The 18,843-nt window shown below is 51.2% G+C and overlaps 1 long non-coding RNA gene across 1 annotated transcript in view; it reads left to right on the top strand.

The window, feature by feature from the left end:
* The window catches only part of LOC144771576 (uncharacterized), a 215,095-nt gene extending 196,486 nt beyond the window's left edge, over positions 1–18,609 (top strand). The window contains exon 3 of the long non-coding RNA XR_013599365.1: positions 18,304–18,609. This is a non-coding gene — a long non-coding RNA (uncharacterized LOC144771576). The remainder of the gene's footprint in view (positions 1–18,303) is intronic.
* The last annotated feature ends 234 nt before the right edge of the window (positions 18,610–18,843 follow it).

Here is an 18,843-nt window from a genome sequence, read left to right as displayed (position 1 = left end):
CTTCACTCCTTAGTACTTTGTGGGCTACTTCAGACACTGACATAGGGCAAATGATTATTCCACCAGTACATATTAGTGTCAAGGAGGGTGGTATACTGCAGAGATTGCCTCAGTATAAAATTTCTCGAGAAGGAGAAGAGGCACTTACACGTATTGTACAAGATCTGATTAAGGTGGGAGTGGTGGAAGAAGTTCCATATAATGTTTGCAATAGTCCGATTCTTCCCATTTTGAAAAAAGATGCTGACACTAAGATTTATCATTGATTTGAGAGAGGTCAACAAGATTGTAGTACCACAGTATCCTGTAGTATCTGACATAACGACACTGCTTACTTTGGTCCCTCCAACTGCAACTACATTTTCAGTAGTGGATCTGAAGAATGCTTTCTTCTCGATCCCTATTCATCCTGATAGCCGATATTTGTTCGATTTCACTTTGAATAACAGATCATATAGATTTTGTAGAGTTCCTCAAGGGTACACTGAGAGTCCAAGTATCTATAGTTAAGCCTTGACAAGACAACTCGATTCCTTTATTTTGCCTGAAGGAGTGGCTCTCATACAATATGTCGATGACATCTTGTTGGCAGCTGATACACCTGAACAGTGTGAAAAATGTACTTTGTCCTTACTTTCTTTTCTTGCGACACATCACCATAAAGTATCACGGAAGAAACTGCAATATTGTAGACCGAAGGTAACCTATATAGGTCATCTTCTGTCTAAGGAGGGACGTACACTGACATCAGATCGCATTCAAGCAATTTTAGATACTCCAGTACCTTCCACACAGAAAGATGTCCGTGCATTTAATGGTTTAACTTCATTTTGTAGGCAATGGATATTGGGTTTTTCACACATTGTTAAGCCATGGGGTTTTTCAAACATTGTTAAGCCATTGCTAGCACTTTTGACTAAGAACACTCCTCTTCCTCTTCCTTGGACAGATGAATGTCAAAACGCTTTTCGCCAGTTGAAACAAGCTCTTTGCTCTGCACCAGTGTTAGGTACACCAGATTATACGAAGGCCTTTACACTCTATGTACACGAGAAAGATGGATGGATGGATTAGTGCAAACACACGGTGACAAGCAACGTCCCTGTGCGTATTTTTCTGCAGTTCTTGATCCTGTTGCTTGTGCGTTGACTGGATGTTTCCGTTCAGTCGCAGCGACAGCCGTGTCTATACGTCAGAGTGAAGGGATAGTTTTTGTCACAGAAACTGTTGGCGCTAGTACCCCATGCAGTAGATGCCCTTTTGAATCAGACTAAAACTCAGCATTTAACTAGTGCTCGCTTGACAGGATACGAATTGACACTGTTAGCACCTCATATTACATTAAAGAGGTGTGCAACACTAAACCCAGCCACTTTGTTGCCATATCCTGCGACTCAGTCTCAATCAAAGGCGTCTTACGATTGTATGTTCCTTACTGAGGAACAGAGAAAGGGTTGCATTGATCTGCAAGATACGCCCCTTCCAGATGTCGATGGGGAGCTGTGGGTTGATGGGTCCTGTTTGAAGTTACCACATGGCACAACCTCAGCCGCATACCAAATCTCAACACTTGAAACAGTAGTGGAAACTGCTCGCATACCACAAAAGTCGGCTCAAGCAGCTGAACTAATAGCTTTGACACGAGCATGTGAGCTTAGTACTGACTTATGTATGAACATTTACACGGATAGCTGCTAGGCTTTTGGAGTGGTTCATGATTTTGGCCTACTTTGGAAGGAAAGAGGCTTTCTTACATCCCACGGGATGAAGATAATGCATGGAGAACTAGTACATAATCTTTTTTTTTTTTTTTTTTTTTTTTTTTTTTTTTTTTTTTTTGTTCAAAACTGTTTTATTGTGAACACAGCGATAAGCCTACAACCCCAAGTCGGGGCCGGCCGCGCAAAAAAGGAGTGTGTAAACTCACGTTGCCAGGGGAGGATGGAGCATTAACACAGCGCCCTGCCTACAACCCCTGGAGGGGGCCGGCTGCGTGGCTTTAGGGGCAATGGCGGCAGGAGGCAACCATACGCTGGCGATGCATCGTTGTGCGGGGGAGGCGCGTATAGGAGAGGGAGCAGTGATGTCACATTTTCAAAAGGCCCAACGGGGCCCAAACTGCCCCAAAGAGGGGCGGAAGCCAGAGAGGCAAGTAGGAAAGAAGAAAAAGTCGGAAGAGGACTGAGCAGTAGCGAGGCGGAGAGGGGTCTAGGGGGAGAAACTGCAGTCGCCGGTCGGGGATAGGAGACGCAAGCCTGCACCGGGGGAAGCGACTAAGAGCCTAGTCTGCTCGGGTCAGCAGGGATGAGGGCGTCCTCAAATAACTGCAGGGCGCGAAGTCTGGGAGGCATATGGCGGGCATAGCTGATGGAGCACAGATGGCGCACAAGAGGTTCCCACACCGCCTTGAAGCGTACCCCCTTCGATTGTATCCGCGCCGTGAGCAGCTCCATAGTCAGGACCTGCCAGAGGCGCACGAACCAGGACGCTATCGGCGGTGCCTCAGCCCGCTTCCAGTACAGAGCAATGAGTTGTTTGGCAGCGCCTAACATGTGAAGGGTGAGGATCCAGTCGCTGCGCGTGAGGGCCCTGAGTGTGGGGGGTCGAATGCCCAGCAGGAGTGTGCATACCTCCTCGGGGAGGGGGAAACCCAACACCTTCTTGATGTGACTAAGGACCTCTTTCCAGAAGACAGCCAGGGTAGAGCACGACCACCAGATGTGTACGAAGTCGCCAGTCGCAGTGCCACACCTCCAGCACAGTGGGGAGGAAGTGGGGAACATTTTGCTGAGTCGCAGGGGGGTGTAGTACCATTGCGTAAGCATCTTGTATGCGTTTTCCCTCTGCGGAATGCTGCGATAGGTTTTGGGAATGTCAGTCCACAGCCTAGCCCACTGAGAAGGTGTGATATCGGCGCCAGTCGCCGACTGCCATTGCCTTTGGTAGGGGTGTGCGGGCGGATTGGTGGGGTGTTGCAGGATGTTGTAGATCTGGGAGATGAGCCGCTTCAGTCCCCCTAGGGAGCGTGCCAACTTCTCGAATGGAGTGTATGCCCTGGTAGCAGCCCGAAACATGTCGTCTCCCGAAGTCCAGTGGCGCAGCTGCGCATATTGTAAGCTGGCGGTTAAGGGGAGGTTAAATTCGTCCCTGCAGTCTGGCCACGATTTAGGCGACCCCCCAAGAAAGAGGTCCCCCACAACCCTGCAGTCTCCCTGTGTCCAGCTCTCAAAAGCCCGGGTCCGGGCGGCAGGAGGGAAGTGCGGGTTACCTGCAATGGGGGTGTGTGGTGAGGGGAACGTCGTTAGTCCCTTGGGCACTGCCACTCTGTCCCACACGTCAAGAACCGTCTTCGTTGGGACCGCCATGTAAGCACTTCTGGAGCGCGCCACACGCGGCAGCCAAGGGAGATCCCATATGGTGCGCCCCGTGACTACTCGGTCCATGTGGAACCAGTGCTTGTCGCTTTCGCGTGCACCCCATTCTATCACGAACCGAAGATGCGCCGCCCAGTAGTAGTGGAGGAGATTTGGGCAGGCGAGACCGCCCCTGTCTCTCGGTTCCATGAGAACCTTCTGCGAGAACCGGGGTCGCTTGCCACCCCATATGAAGGACGTGAGGTCACGTTGGAGATTCCTGATGCAGTGGAGCGGGATCGGGGTGGGTAGGCACTGGAAAACATATAGAATACGGGGGAGGACCGACATCTTGACCGCATTCAATCGCCCCAGCCAAGAAATCATCAAGGGCTTCCATTTCCGCAGGTCCGCCAGAACCTCCTTGCGGCAGGAGGCCCAGTTCCTCGTGGACCACGAGTCGAGGTGGGGCGTGAGGTCCAGGCCCAGGTATTTAATGTGGTCTTCCGCCCAACGATAGGGCGCGACCCCCTTCAGGAAAGAGACCTCCTCCTCGGGGATGGTAAGGTTCAGAGCCCAAGATTTGGTGTGGTTAATCTTAAGGCCGGACGCTTGTTCAAACAGTGTGAGGGCGTTATGCACCGCTGGGAGAGAGTCCCGAGGGTGCGTAAGAGTAAGGATCAGATCGTCCGCGAACAGTGCTACCTTGTTGGAGCGCCCCCCGTGGGGGATCCCGTGAATGTCAGGAGTGCGCCTAATCAGCTCCGCCAGGGGTTCCACCGCTAGGGCGAACAGGAGCGGGGAAAGCGGGCATCCTTGCCTCGTGCCCCTGTGGATCGAGAGTGGCGATGTCAGTTGGCCGTTGACCCTAATTCTGGCCTGCGGCCCGAGGTACGGGGCCATGCACCTAGAAATCATGGTAGGGCCTAGGCCTAGTTTCCGGAGGACCGCCCGCAGGAAGGACCAATCCACCCGGTCGAAGGCCTTTTCCGCGTCTAGTGAAAGGAGGCAAGCCGGGATATCCCAATGCTGCACCTTCCCCACCAAATGTGCCAACCTGCGAACATTGTCGGCCCCCTGACGGTCCCGTATAAAACCCACCTGATCCGGGTTTACCAATCCCGGCATGTACGGGTCCAGCCGTTTGGCCAGGATCTTAGTGTAGATCTTAAGGTCTGTGTTCAGGAGGGCAATGGGGCGGTAGGAGGCACATAAGGTGGGGTCCTTCCCCGGCTTGGGGATCAGGGCGATTTCCGCCAGGCCCATGTCAGGGGACGGGCCGGTGGTGTCCGAGAAGGAACCGTATAGCCGCAGCAGGTGCGGGCGGAGCTGGGTCAGGAATAGGCGATAGAAGGCCAACGGCAGGCCGTCCGGCCCCGGGGTCTTTCCAGTGGGAAGGTCTTTAACAGCTTCCGTTACTTCCTCCTCCTGCAGGGGGCCCTCTAGTGTAGCTGCACACGCCGGAGACAGTGGAGACCCCTCGAAATCCGCAAGAACGGCCTCCCGCGCCTCCGCGGAGGTAGGCTCCTCAGCATATAGAGAAGTGTAGTAAGCGACAAATGCGGCCTGCTTGGCTTTCTCAGTGGTGGCGCAGGTGCCGTCCAGCCGCTTGACGTTGGCGATGTGGGCCCTAGCGGCACGTGCCCGCAGCCTGCCGGCCAGCAGGCGGCCAACTTTGTCCCCGCCCTCGTAGTAGCGTTGTTTGAGCGCCAGTAGGGAGTGTTCCGCCTTGTTGGTGCGCAGAGCGCGGAGTTGCCCCCTGAGGTTGGCGAGAATTCTCTTTGACGCCCGTGAAGGGGAGTCCCGGTCCCGGGCCTCCGCTTGTTTGATCTCGTTAGCCAGGTCGGTTTCCATCTTGAACTCCTCCTTCCTCCGCGCCACCGCCAGGGAGGTGATATGGCCCCGAATGGTGGCCTTAAAGGCATCCCAGATCGTATGAAAGGGCAAGTCAGGGGTGTCGTTGACAGCGAAATACGAGTCTATGGCGTCACGGATGCTGGCGACGTCCTCCGGGTCCCGAAGGACTCTCGGCGGGAGCACCCATCGGCGTTCACGAGTGGCGTGGGCCAGGGGGTCCTGCAGCAAAAGTTCCACGTGGGCGTGGTCTGACAGGGAGATGTCGGATATAGCGGCAGCCAAGGAGTCTCGGGCCAATGCAAGGGATGTGAAGAGATAGTCGATTCGGGAGTATGTCCGATGGGAGTGTGAATAAAAGGAGTAGTCCCGGGTCCCCGGGTTGTGGTAGCGCCACACATCCACGAGTCCCAGGTCTGTAAGCTGCGTTCTAAGGGTAGCGGACATCGCTCCCGTGCCATTGAAGGAGGCCCCCGCACGATCCAGCTCAGGGTCCCAGACAAGGTTGAAGTCCCCACCCAGGATCACGTTAGGGTCACCCGATGGGAACTGATCCCGCAGGAGTGTCTGGAGGTATTTGTCCTGCGACTGGTTGGGCGCATATACACATCCGAGGGTGAGCTGTATACGACCCACCTGCACCGTGGCTCGGAGGAAACGCCCGTCAGCACTCTTGAAGGGTTTCGTGGGTCCCCGCCTAATGCCAGCCCTGCAGAGGATTGCCACCCCCGCTGTCTTGGTGTCGGAGGATGCCCAGAACTGTGTGGGGTATCTAGGGTGCGCCATGCGTGTGGTGTCTCCCCTGAGAAGGTGCGTCTCCTGGAGGAGGATAATGTCAGGGGAGTGGTGTAGGAGGTAGCGCCATATCTGATTTCTCTTGTTGGGGGAGTTGAGCCCCTTGACATTGAGTGAGAGGACCTTCAAGGGTGTAGGGACGTTCGCTGTCATAGTACCAAGGGGGAGTGGAGCAGCGCAAGACCCAGTGTAGCAAATCTCCCCTCAGCCAGGGCAGCGGCAGCCTCAACTCGCCTCCAGCGCGTCAACCCCTGTAGGACCCACCACGCCACCCCTCCGCAGGCGCGGGGAGAGAACAGTAAGAGAAGGCAGAGCAAGAGAAAAGGAGGAAGAGATGAGAGAGAAGAAATATAAAGGGCGCAAAGAAGAGATATAACCAAAACAGGCCAACAGGGCCAGTGTACATTGTCCCAGGTACCAGACATCCTTTACCCAAGGGTTTGGATGAACTCAGGAATGTCACTTCCTATGGGACAAAGGGGGGGAGCGGAGATCTAGGTAGATGAAGTGGAATCCAGTCGTCTCGCAGCTCGTCCACCCCGCTGCCGCTAGGTAGTCCGGGGGTGAGTCATGGGTCCGCATGCGCGGACCAGTCGCCAACAGGGCACCGAAGCTCAGTGGAGTGGAGCAGGACCCAGGAGAGGTGTCGGCCAGAGTCAGATGTTCCCGATCCCCACAGGGGGGGAAGCCGCAGGGGCGACCCGCTAGAGAGATGGGGGAGGTCCCCCTCCAAGAGCAGTAGGAGCAGGCCGCCGTGACACGATAGGTTAAGTCCGTGTGTCCGATGGGCGAGTGGAGGCAGAAGGCAGCTCGGGTCTCAGTGGTCACAATCAGTGGCCTTCCGGTGTCGTAGGACGGTCCCCGCCCTCAGCGCCAGAAGCGGGAAGCTGTGAGTCCTGCTCCCCGCGGTCGCCCTCGAGGGAGCGGATGTGGGCAATAATGTCCTGCTTGGTCTGTGAGGCAGAGAGGGCGTCCACAGGGGGGGACCGGCGACGTTTACGTACAGTGGACCAGTCGGGGCGCGGAGGAGCCTTCTCTGTGTGGTGAGAGCGGGCCGGGCTGTGATCCGGGGACCCCGGCATTTCAAGCAATTGCGCCGCTTCCTGGTAGGACCGGAGGGCCCTTCGCTTGCCCTCCCACTTAAAGATGAGAGCAAAAGGGTGGCCCCATTGATAAGAAATGTTGAGGGTCCGGAGCTTCTCCGTGATCGGTCGGAAGACCCTCCTCCTGTGGAGCGTGGTGGGGGCCAGGTCCTGAAAGATCTGGATTCTGTGGCCTTCGTACCGCAGGTCCGGGGCATCCCTAGCCGCCTTGAGTATGGCCTCCTTCTCCGTGAAGTAATGAAGTCTGACGACAATGTCTGGGAGGAGGCCAGCTTTGCCCCCCGCTCCAAAGACTCGGTGTGCGCGGTCAAGACGCGGTGGGGGAGCATCCTCTTCGCCCCACACCGCTTGCAGGAGTAGCGCCACATAGGCCATGGTGTTAGTCCCCTCTTCTCCGAGTGGCACACCCCGTATGCGGAGGTTGTTGCGGCGCCCCCTGTTTTCCAAATCCTCCTGCTTGATCTGGAGCTGGATGTGCTGCTCTTCGAGGGTCGCCACTCTCTGCCAGAGCTGCTCGAGGTCGTCGGTGCGGGAGTCGACCGTCTTCTCCAGGCCATCTACCCGGTCGCCGAGGTCGGTGACCTCCTTGCGTAGTTCCTTGACGCATGTGTGGACCTCCGTCCTGAGGGACCCAATTTCGGACTTAAGATCTGCCATGAAGGAGGACATGAAGGCCTGAGTCACCGGAGGGGAGTCGGCCGGCGGTAGAGGCTTCTCCCCCGTTGGCGGGGGACCCCCAGAAGATGGCGACGAACCCGCCTTACCCCACATGGAAGCCACGGATGTGCCCCTGGTCGTCGCTGGGGGGGGGTCCGGCTTGGTCCCTCTGCCCCGAGTCATGACCAACTCGGAGTGACCAAGGATAGTGAGAAGCAGGGCAGGCTGTTGCGTGGATCCTCCGGGTCGTGGTGAGGAAAAGATCAAGGGAGGTCGCACCAGCGCCCCGGTGGTCGAGCAGCCCTGGTCCTGCGATCAGGGGTTCAAGGCCGGGGATCAGGAGGCGGCGCGGGACAACTTCCACAAGCCCGAGGTAGGGCAGTCCCGGCCCGTTGGTGGCAGGTGAGGCTCGCCCGGGCAGCAGGGGTCCAGTACGCTGTGGGGTCGCTTGTGCAGTCGAGGTGGCAAGCAACAGCACTCCAAGGCCTGTCCAGGATAGCGGGCAGCTCCTCCGGCGCTCTCAGTCACTGCGCGGCAGCTCCAGGCGCCGCCATAGCTCCAGGCAGCCGGTCAGCCCAAAGCCCCCCCCAGGTGCCGTGGGGCAGAAGTGCAGATGAGGGTCCAGCGCGGGCACCGGAGCTTGACCAGTGGGGCCCGACCCTCTCTAACGCCTCCCAGAGGGTCCCCAAGGGTAGCGGAGTCAAGCAGAGGCACTGATGCAGGGGCCCAAAATGGCGGCTCAGTTCCAGGATATGGAGGCAAGCCGGCCGGGAAGGTAATCAGCGTGACCGGTCTCAGCGCCTCAGCCCAGAGCGCCGGCAGAGCAGCAGTCCGCAGGTCAGGAGGGGGGCGCCAAGGACAGTCCAGCAAGGGTCAGGGGGAGCGAGACGATACCCCACCAGGGGAGCCGGCAGTCGTCCCGCACCCAGAGCGGCCTCACCCCTTCACTGAAGCCGGGTCCCGGAGTAGGACCGGCGGCCGTGCAGTCACTCCGCCTCAGTCCGGGGAGCGCGCCGCCACCCGCAGCTCCACCACTCCGCTCCGCTGGCTATTCAAAGGCGGGACAGGGACCCGCTGTGGCTCACAAAGCAAAGGCCGGTTCCCTCAACCCCAGTGGCAGCGCGGTGCAGGGAGGGCCTTCTCCGCAGCGCCCGGCCCCGCTCCAGCAGGCGGGCACCACCCGACGGGGCCCGCAGTGTCCAGCCAGGTCGCGGGAGGGCAGGGGGGAGTGAGCGTAGGTGTCCAGCAGTGTCCAGCCGGGAGCGCGGGAGGGCAGGCACCCGGGCGGCGGGGGCCGGTAGGGGAGGCAAGATGGCGGACAGTACCTTGAGGGAGCCCGGTCGCGGCTCAAGGGACCAGGGCTCAGCCGTCAGCAGGCAGGCGGCGGGCACAACGGGAACTGCACTCCAGGATTCCTCAGCAACCGATCGTGGTCCCGCAGCAGGGCGTCGCAGCAGCAGTTCTGTCGGCCGTCTCCCCGCGCCAGTCGCGGCCTTGCGCCTCCGCAGAAGCCGGGGTCTCGCGTGATGTCCGCAGCCGGGCTCCAGCAACACCCCCGCCAGGGGGCCGCCTCTAAATCTGCTGCAGCTTTCCCTCCGGTCTCTGGTCTCCCGACGTGTAGTCGGCAGCTGGGGAATCCGCCTCCGGAGACCGCTCGCTCCTCCAGGTACCTCTGCAGCTCAAGGGGACGCCTGCTATGAAGGCGCGCTCAGGGCGCCAGTCGCCGGGCTCGGCGGCAAAATGGCGGGAGCACCCTGGCCGGTAATCGTTCTGGGCACTGGCTGGCCCCCGCTGGGTCTCTCGCACCGGGGCGATTTCCCCGGAGGTCACCCCTTGTCCAGGGAGCAGTTGGCAGGCAGATTTCCCCTGAAAGCCCCCCGGGTTCCGCTTATGATGGCTAGTTGGGGCAGCGGGGCGACGGAGCTCGCCCGAGATGTGTCTGTTCACATCGCCGCCTTGGCCACGCCCCCGTACATAATCTTTTGACTGCACTTACATATCCAAAGAAAGTTGCCATTATGAAGTGTAGCGCACACAAGAAGATTCCCGACAAAATAGGACAAAGAAATGCCTTTGCAGATCGTGTAGCTCGCGAAACTGCAATACAGCGAAGCACTACACCTATGTACGTAGTAAAATCACAAGCTGAGCGTTGGCATGATGCTAGAGAGGAAGTATTGGATATACAGAGATCTGCCTCTGTGGAAGAACTTGAACAGTGGTCCAAAGACGGAATGTTGGACGAGGAGGGTTGTTGGCGTAACAAAGAGATGAACACGTGGAAATTGCCTGCAGCCTATTTACAACCTATGGTTCAAATGGCACATGGGCTGGCACATGGTGGGGCTCTAGCAATCACTAAATTGCTTGAACAAGTCTGGGAGCACCCTGAAATTGCCAGCACAGCTAAAAGAGTGGTACAGTCCTGTTTGATCTGTTGGCAGTACAATCCTGGAAAAGGGACACGAACTCCTACAGGAGGGTTTGCTACACCAACCGCACCTTTTGAAGTTTTGCAGATGGATTACATCCAGCTTGAGTGCTGTAATAATCTAAAATATGTCCTAGTGGTGGTATGTGCCTTCAGTAAATGGATAGAGGCGTATCCTACAAAGGATAATACTGCTCTTACCACAGCAAAGGTGCTTCTGAAGGAATTTTTCCCTAGATATGGTGTTTGTAAAACTTTGTGGAGTGACAACGGACCCCATTTTATTGGGCAGGTTGTTGATAATGTCCTGAAAGGATTAGGGATAAAACAGAAATTCCATGCAGTCTTCCACCCACACTCAGCAGGATTGGTAGAAAGGTATAATGCTACCTTAAAATTGAAGCTGGCAAAAATACTAGCTTCCACGTCCCTAAAGTGGCCAGATGCATTGCCTTTGGCACTGTTGTCCATAAGATCAGTACCACACTCACGATCAGGTCTCACACCGTATGAGGTGGTATTTGGAAGACTGATGAACATTTGGGGAGTTCCTAAGCCACGCCCCATACATGATGTACCTTGTGTTCTGTTGAATGATTATTTGGAACAGTTACTGACAGTTTGACTTCTATTCATCAACAGGTCGATAAGCTCTTCCTAATAGATCTACAGGTGAGGCCCATGATCTCCGTCCTGGTGACCATGTGATGGTCAAGGTCTTCGACAGATCGAACAGCTTGGAGCCGAGGTGGCGAGGCCCGGAGCAGGTGCAGTTGGCTACAAGGACAGCAGTTTGAGTGACGTACAGAAAAAACTGGCTCCATACCACACATTGCAAGCGTGTAACGCCCGCCTTGGTGGAACCTGCTGTGCTGACCGACCATCGAGAGATTCTGGAAATGGAGAAGGGTCAAGCTATCTCATCTGACGAGTCTACGGAAGTATTCCCGGACCACACGATTCCTGGAACAGTGCGATATAATTTGAGACTGAAGAAAGAATCTGCAGTTTTGAACGAGACTGATTCAGCTACCGCCCTGGGTTTGTGAAACGGAGAGCCAATGAGGCAAAAGGGGGTCAGCCCTGCATTAGTGTAGTGACACCCGTCTTGGCCCGTGATGTAGAAATCAGCGGCTACCCAAGGGATAAGAGCTCCAACGAGAACAAGAAAATAATTTGTGGTGTAGGATTTGTTGTTGCCCTGGTGGTTTTGGCAATAACCACTTGGTTCATTGAGAAAGCAATTCCTGCTCGACAGGTTTTTGGTGCAACTACTCCAGCTCCACTGGAGCACTACTATTACACTCTTCCTTATCATAAGCAGAAAATCGACAGTCCTATCTGAATAACACATTCATTCAGATGTTGCATCATACCCATAATGCTACAAATACTACCAATTGTTGGGTGTGTGGGATGATGCCTGCGCACCAGAAGAAAGGAGGAACGACTTTTATTGCTCTACCGTTTTCTCATAATGGTTCATGTCAAGCTTGGTATGCCCTTTTGTTTGCTTATAGAAAGCCTTCAGTAGGTGGAATCATTTTTCAGTTAAATAAAGAATGTTACCAAGATGAGAACGGTTATCCTCAAGCTAAAGGGACTAAATGGGAGTGGGATGAATACCAACCGGACAATATTTCAACACCATATGTCTTCACAAATGTGAGGAATATGAAGAACATTGGACCCTTTGTGATTACTGTAACCAGAGCAAAAGCAGATTTGTGTATTAGCAGTGCTGGGAGAATTCCCGTAGGACGAAGCGAATGTACTACTGTATTAAACATTGAGGGTGTTAACAATAGCAGCTTTATATCGTCACATAACACCTATTTTGTGTGCGGTAATAAAGGATATTACCAATTACCTGTTGGATGATCAGGGGTATGCTACATATCATTTTTGTTACCCCCTGTGTTTTTAGCACCTGCATCATATCATCTTGACTTGAAACTGTATAATGATATTTCAAGGAATAGATATAAACGGACAACAAGTACTGATGAGATTAACCAGACAGACACCGCTCTGCAACAATATGTTGATTTCAATTTGGGTTTGTATTTCTTTGTGGGTGCTGCATTAAATAGTAGAACGATCAGACGATTGACTCGTGTAGTGGAAGCTGCCACCAATCAAACAGCTATGGCACTTGGGAACATTACAGAAGAACTGCAAATTGCAAGAATTGTAGCACTCCAAAATCAGATGGTGCTCGATGTGATCTTGGCTGATCGCGGTGGTGCATGCCGCATCATCGAAAGCAGTTGCTGCGTCTTCATCCCAGACCACTCACCTTCAGTTTATGACGCAATCTCTAAGTTGCATAAGATTGCTGCAGACATTCATCCAGAGACTGGTACATGGACATTTTCAAACTGGATATGGACACTCTATGTTACTTGGGGCTGGAAACTACTGACTTTTCTATGTATACTACTGGTGATACTATTTACATGCTGTACTTGTATACAATGTGGTCCCATGATTTGATCTATGTGCATTACTGCTTGTACACCTGCCAAAAGAAGTGTTACAAAAGAACAGCAAATGTTAAGCAATGAAATTACTGATATGATGAATATCAATATACAGGATGCAGATCCAGATTACCCTAGACAGACTAATGTCTTCAGCAAATGCTGAAAGGGTCGTCTGTGGTAGTTTAGCAATAATTAGGTTAAGCATTAGCAGAAGACATTCTGTATTTCGAGACTACCTTGCCCGTTTTACGGAATCCATTTTTTATTTCTGTCGGCCATTTTGTATGCCATGTGCTCTGTCCTACCTTCCTGTCAATTGCTCTTGAAATCTGCCTAGAGACAAGATATGTTTAGTCTCCTCTACTTTGCAAATGCTCAGAAGAGCATACAGCTGTCTCCAATTTGTAACTGTCAAGCTGTGTCCACCAAAATTAGCTGTCAGCCCTTCCCACTTGTCGCTAGCACACTCTCTGTATGACCTTGTATGTATTGAAACCAACACTCTGTGCCTTGTACCGCCTTCATTTCAGCCCCTGTGTGGGTATAAAAGGACCAAGCTCCTTCTAGTCAGTGTGCTACCTCATACTATACCGAAGGGTGTTGTGTGAATGTAGTTCCACCTCATGAGGTTTAATAAACTCTGTCTTTTCTATTCCAGTTTCTGTGCCAACTTCTTACTATTGGTATAAGGACTCTGAGCGGAGAAGAGCGAATCCCTTGCACTAGTAGGCCTGGCTGAGGCTTGCTGCTACAACTGGGCCAAGGCACTGCCTTCTAAGCTGAGTGAGGGACTCTACCAAACCCACTGATCTGGCCCAGTGTTGGGGAACCCAGGGAACCACCTACAGTGAGCTAAGGGAACCATCCTGACTCTGACCCACTAACTCAACCCCCTTACTACCTACCCCCCAAGAAACTGCCTGAGAAGGGCACAGAAACCACCCAGCGCCGCAAGGGAACATCTACTTGCAAGGAGGACTGCTGGGGGATCGACCAGGTATTAGCGCTGCACCATCCTAGCGCTCCCCTGACTGAACTGTGCCCCCCTGTGCTGTCCTGCTGAAGCTCCCTTGCCTTGGACTGCTCAAACTGCTATCTCTAAAGCGCTGTACTTCCGAAGCGCTCTCCTGCTGTGCAACCCTGAGCACTATATTGGCCAAGCGCCCCTCTGCCCCTGGAAGCGCTGTATCCATTGAAGCGCTGCATACCTGTTTCACCGCAGCAGCCCGGGTCTCCCCTGTGTCACCGCTAGTGCTGCGGCCTGCATTCCTGCCATCTGGGCGCCGGCGCCCTTCGCCGCTGCTGCCGGTCCCTGTCCTGCCCTGTGATCGGACAGCGCCGTGTGGTGCTCATCGCTGGGGGCCCGGTGCCACGTGGGGGGAAGCCCGGGTTCGGCACTGCCGCTTGAGAGGCGCCTGGGGGCCTGTCGTCAATCCTGCGGCCCCGGGGCTCCCCGCGCAAAGACCCCGATGCAGCCTCCGTCCCCCCCATAGAGAAGGAGAGCCCCTCCCGCTAGCCCTGCCACACCGACAAGGGGGCTCCCAAGGGAGTGCGAGCCCCCGCCCGGTTGCAACTTGCACCACCAGCCTACTGCACGCCGCAAGGGCCCCTGGAGGGCCGCAGAAGAAGGTAATACCCCTGGGGGGGAGGGCGGAGGGCCCGTTACCACCCGTCCCCTTAGGAGACTGTGGTTGGGCCCTGATTAACCCTGTGGTGACCCTGGGCAGGGCGGCCAGGGCCTAGTCGGTCCAGAGCCTGAAACAACGCTAAAGGAGACTGAGAGCCCCTGAACCGGGTGACAGCCCGAACTGAGCACCTGGTGTTGTTCCAAACGTTAACCCCTGGTTGGGGGAGTGTTCATGGCCCCCTGCCGTGTAGAACTGTATTCCAGCCGTGCTGCACCCCTTTCAGTATTGGTATCTGTTTTTAAGGAGTCATGTGCTTGAGAAATATGTTTTATTACAGCTGATCCCAGGAACTGTGGCTATGTAGAATCTGATGGGGATAAACATTGTTGCCTGAGTTTTATTGGAATGGTTTTGCACATGCCTAAACAATGAAATGTTGGTTGATCTTTCAAGGAATGGTTTTACTTCTGATGCTCCAATGAAATGTTACGTAATGAGTTGATGCTAAATTGATTACAATGAATTACTTACCAGCAATGAACTCGAGCTAGATAAAAGCACCTTGATTCTAAAAAACTAGCTGGTGTGGTGTCATTCATGGTGTGCGTTCCCTGTGAGTGTGTGCTGCACTTCTACTTTACACCTAGCTTTCGGGTGCCTTTCCGCTCGCGCAACGCTACCCCCGTGGAATTGGTGACCCCAGTTCTCACACTGTGCCTCTATTAATATCTTTAATCGACATATACTCACCTCCTTTGTGTATCTATATACTTTCAATGTAATTATGGATCTATAGATTTATCACTTTCTTCTAATTTAGCATTCCAATGCACTACCCTATTTCTCAGCCTATTCTTCGCTCAATATATCTTCTAGCCCAATCTTCTGACTCATCTCAAACTTCTTCTACTACTCCTTCCAATGCACTGCCCTATCTCTCATCCTATACATCTATCAATATATACTCTACATCCACTCTCTCATTTATCCCAAACCCCATACCACTACTATGATTGCCAAAATAACCCTTTCTAGACTCTCTACTACTCTACCCCTCCTTGCATCACCTGACACCTCTTTTACTATACCGATCCCCTAAAACAAACCTTTCTAAACTCTTTCCTCTGAGTCCTCCCCTCCAAAACTCCTTTTTACTCATCCAAAAGCCTCCTCCTATTGCTACGACCTAAAAAAAAAAAATCTTTCACTCTTTTATCCCTCCATTATCCTTTTCAATCGAAATTAACAGACTAACATGTTCACTTCTCAAATTCCACATTAAAGTATACTAATATACTACCCAAAACCTGGCTCTTTTCTAGACTCTGATTTATCATGTCACTTCCCCTGTCCGTTCCTTCTCTCCCCTCTAAAGACTCAGGTTCCAGCGCCGGGACACCCCTCAGGGGGTAGCTGCGCGCTTTATAAGCTACATAAAATAAAAAAATAAAATAAATAAATAAAATAAATAACTGAATAACATATCCACTACTCAAATTACTTCATATTTTTTTACTATACTCATTTTCAACAGTAATCCTTTATGGGTTCCGGAGTGGCGTGCTACTCGCCAGAAAAGCGCTTCAACACCCATCAGGGGTAACAAGTGCTATATGAATGCAAATCTTTCTTCCCCTTTTATCCCTCCGCTATCCTTCTCACTCCAAGTAACTGACTAATATCCACCACTGAAATTACTTCATATTTCACTATATTAATTCACCACCTTTGTAGGCTTCCTGAATAGCGTGCGTCAACAAGCGCTATATAAATACAAACCTTTGTCCTCCTCTATCCTTCTGCTATCATTCCAAATCAAAATAACTGACTAACCTATCCACCACTTAAAATGTACTTGCATGTTTCACTATACTAATTCAACACTTATCCTCTATGGGTCCCGGAGTAGCGTGTTACTCGCCGAAAAAGCGATTCGACACCTCGTATGGGGTAGTAAGCGCTATATAAATGCAATTACAATACAATATATGTATATGTATGGTTTTCAATTACCTGCGATATACTTACATTTTCGTTGTACAGGTATGCGTGGTAAAGGCATTGCGTGGTGGACTTGCGTGGTAAAGACATATGTGTGGTAATGAAAACGTGGTAAAGGCATGCGTGGTAATGGCATGCGTAGTTCCATCATACATCCCAACCACACTATCATATTGTTATTCTTTATCGTGTTGTAGTAGAAATCCTACATCATTCAATAAAACCATCAATTCCTTTATTCAACTTTTAAACTATAAAGGTTACAAAATTAAAATTATCATATCAACATTATGACAAATAAAAAAATAACTATAGATAAAAGTATATCATAAATAGTTAAAATTCGTTGCAGCAATATCTTGTCCCTAAACCTAATAGCAGCTCCCAAAAAACCAGCAGAAAATCATTTCAATTGAATGTCCAGCAATTGCAAAAATGAAAAGCAACTCTGCATTGAGAGAAATTAAAATCATCAAGAAAAGGACCAAGAAATCTGTCAAGTGAACTTGTAAAAATTACAAAATTACATGGAATGCAGTGCCGTCTGAGAAGCGGGAACACAGGAACATGCATTAAAATTCTCAGTGGCAACCTAGCTCTTGGGAAAAGATGCACTACAGCCATTCTAAAGCAAAGTAGCACTTAGTGGTCACAGAAATTGAGGATCATAGTGTTTCATATTCACTGTAGTTTTGAGAAGGATATAAGATTTAATGGAAGGTTTGTGTAGTTCTTTTGATTCACTTTGTAAACTACTAATCAGTCAAAGGTAATTTTTTACCCACTTTCGTACTCTTTATCACTTATATCTCGTTTGGTAATGAGTTTAATCTGTTTACCAATGAATTATTGCTTGGTAGAGTGCATATCCTTTTTATCAATTAATTCATGTTTGGTAAAGATGGCATGACTGCCAAACTCAAACATAAATATTTCACATATCTCAACCAGTTTAAATGTATTAATAAGAAAATCTTTAATTGTTAAGAGCAACACCTTCAAAGCTCTTCTCTAAGACAGGATCACACAGTTCCACCTGCCTTACCTGAACATTCCAACAGCATGGGATAACGACTGTATCAAGGATGGTGGGGTTAGAGGGGTGATAAAAGTGTGCATAAAAGGGGAAAAGGGGAATACAAGAGAAAGAGGTCAAATACATTACAACTGTCACGAGCCAGGTACCACTCATCTGAAATCCAGGTTCAGGGGGAGCAAAGATTAAGCCACTCACTCACCTTCAGACAAAGCCTCCACACTTGGAGGGAACACAATTGCAGACGAGAAGGCACACTGGTCTGCTACATGAATTCTTCCTGAACTCGGTAGCCTGCGAAATCTAGGAACTACTTTTATGCCTCAATGCCAAGGGAGTACCTTTATAAGAAAAAACAACACATATACACCTGAATATCTGCTATTATTGAAAATAATGCAATCACCATCTACTAACTCTAGTAACAGTTTGAAGAAGTTATCATGATTATCAGTGAAGCACACAATGAGATTAGACACCATTACAAAGTCCATATCTTTCATGCACCTGTTAGTACAAGTCTCTAGTTATCAAACTTTCCCTTGGTTAGCAACACAACAGTCTATTTGTTAATTATTAGCATTACATTAGCGTTAGTAACATCTTCCAGTTCCAGATCTATAATTGCATAGATCTGAGTTGCAACAACATACGTAGTATCTCTCAGTTCCAAACCTATTACTGTATAGATGTGCATTACAACAACGTAAGTGGCATCTCATAATTCACATTCCATTCATATTCATTCATTCCATTCATACATCTATTGTTAAATGGTTTTGCTGATGTCCGATGCATTAATGGAGGCAAAATACTTTTAGACAAGCTGACATCAAAAGTCTTTGCAAGCTTTTAGGGTTCCGTGCGCACTGGCCTTTGTTTTGATGCCTCGAGCGTCTTTGAGTGCGAGCGTAGGTTTAGTTGTTTCACTCACTGTTACTATGTTTTCTTTGTTTTAGGTGCCGTGAATACTGAGAAGATTATGAAATTTCAGATGACAGGCAGCGGGAGCAGGTCAAGAAGATGCGTTATGCATCAGGAGCCGGTCAAAATCAGGTTCGTAAGCTGGAATCAAGCAGGAGAAGATCGGGTACCTCCTCCAGGTAGGAGTGACAAAGCCAAGCAACTCGGGAGGCTCAGTCAGTGGTTTAATTTTAAGACCTCGCTCCAAGATGGCCGCCGAGATTGGTTGGGGCCGAGATCTTGCGTCTCCAAACCCGCAGTATGAAAGAAGGCCTAACAAGATGTGAAGAGTGGGGGCTGAGATTGACAAATGGCTAATCGCTTTTACACAATAAAGATCTAAGATCTACGTGATTCGTATATGTGTTTTGTGAGGCCACATGCAGCTTTTTTTTAGCAATGAAGGACAGACAGGTGTGCATAGGGGGGTCAACCTTATATTGCTTAACTGTTGATCAATGTTTTCAGGCACTAATCACTGGAGACTTTATAAGATGAGTGTGCAGATGCAAAATTATTCTTCAAAGTGAATTCCC

Source organism: Lissotriton helveticus, chromosome 1_1 (genome assembly GCF_964261635.1).
Source record: "Lissotriton helveticus chromosome 1_1, aLisHel1.1, whole genome shotgun sequence".
Classification (NCBI taxonomy): domain Eukaryota; kingdom Metazoa; phylum Chordata; class Amphibia; order Caudata; family Salamandridae; genus Lissotriton; species Lissotriton helveticus.
The sequence above is the reverse complement of the archived record's forward strand: the minus strand, read 5'-3'. Positions and strand labels throughout refer to the sequence as shown.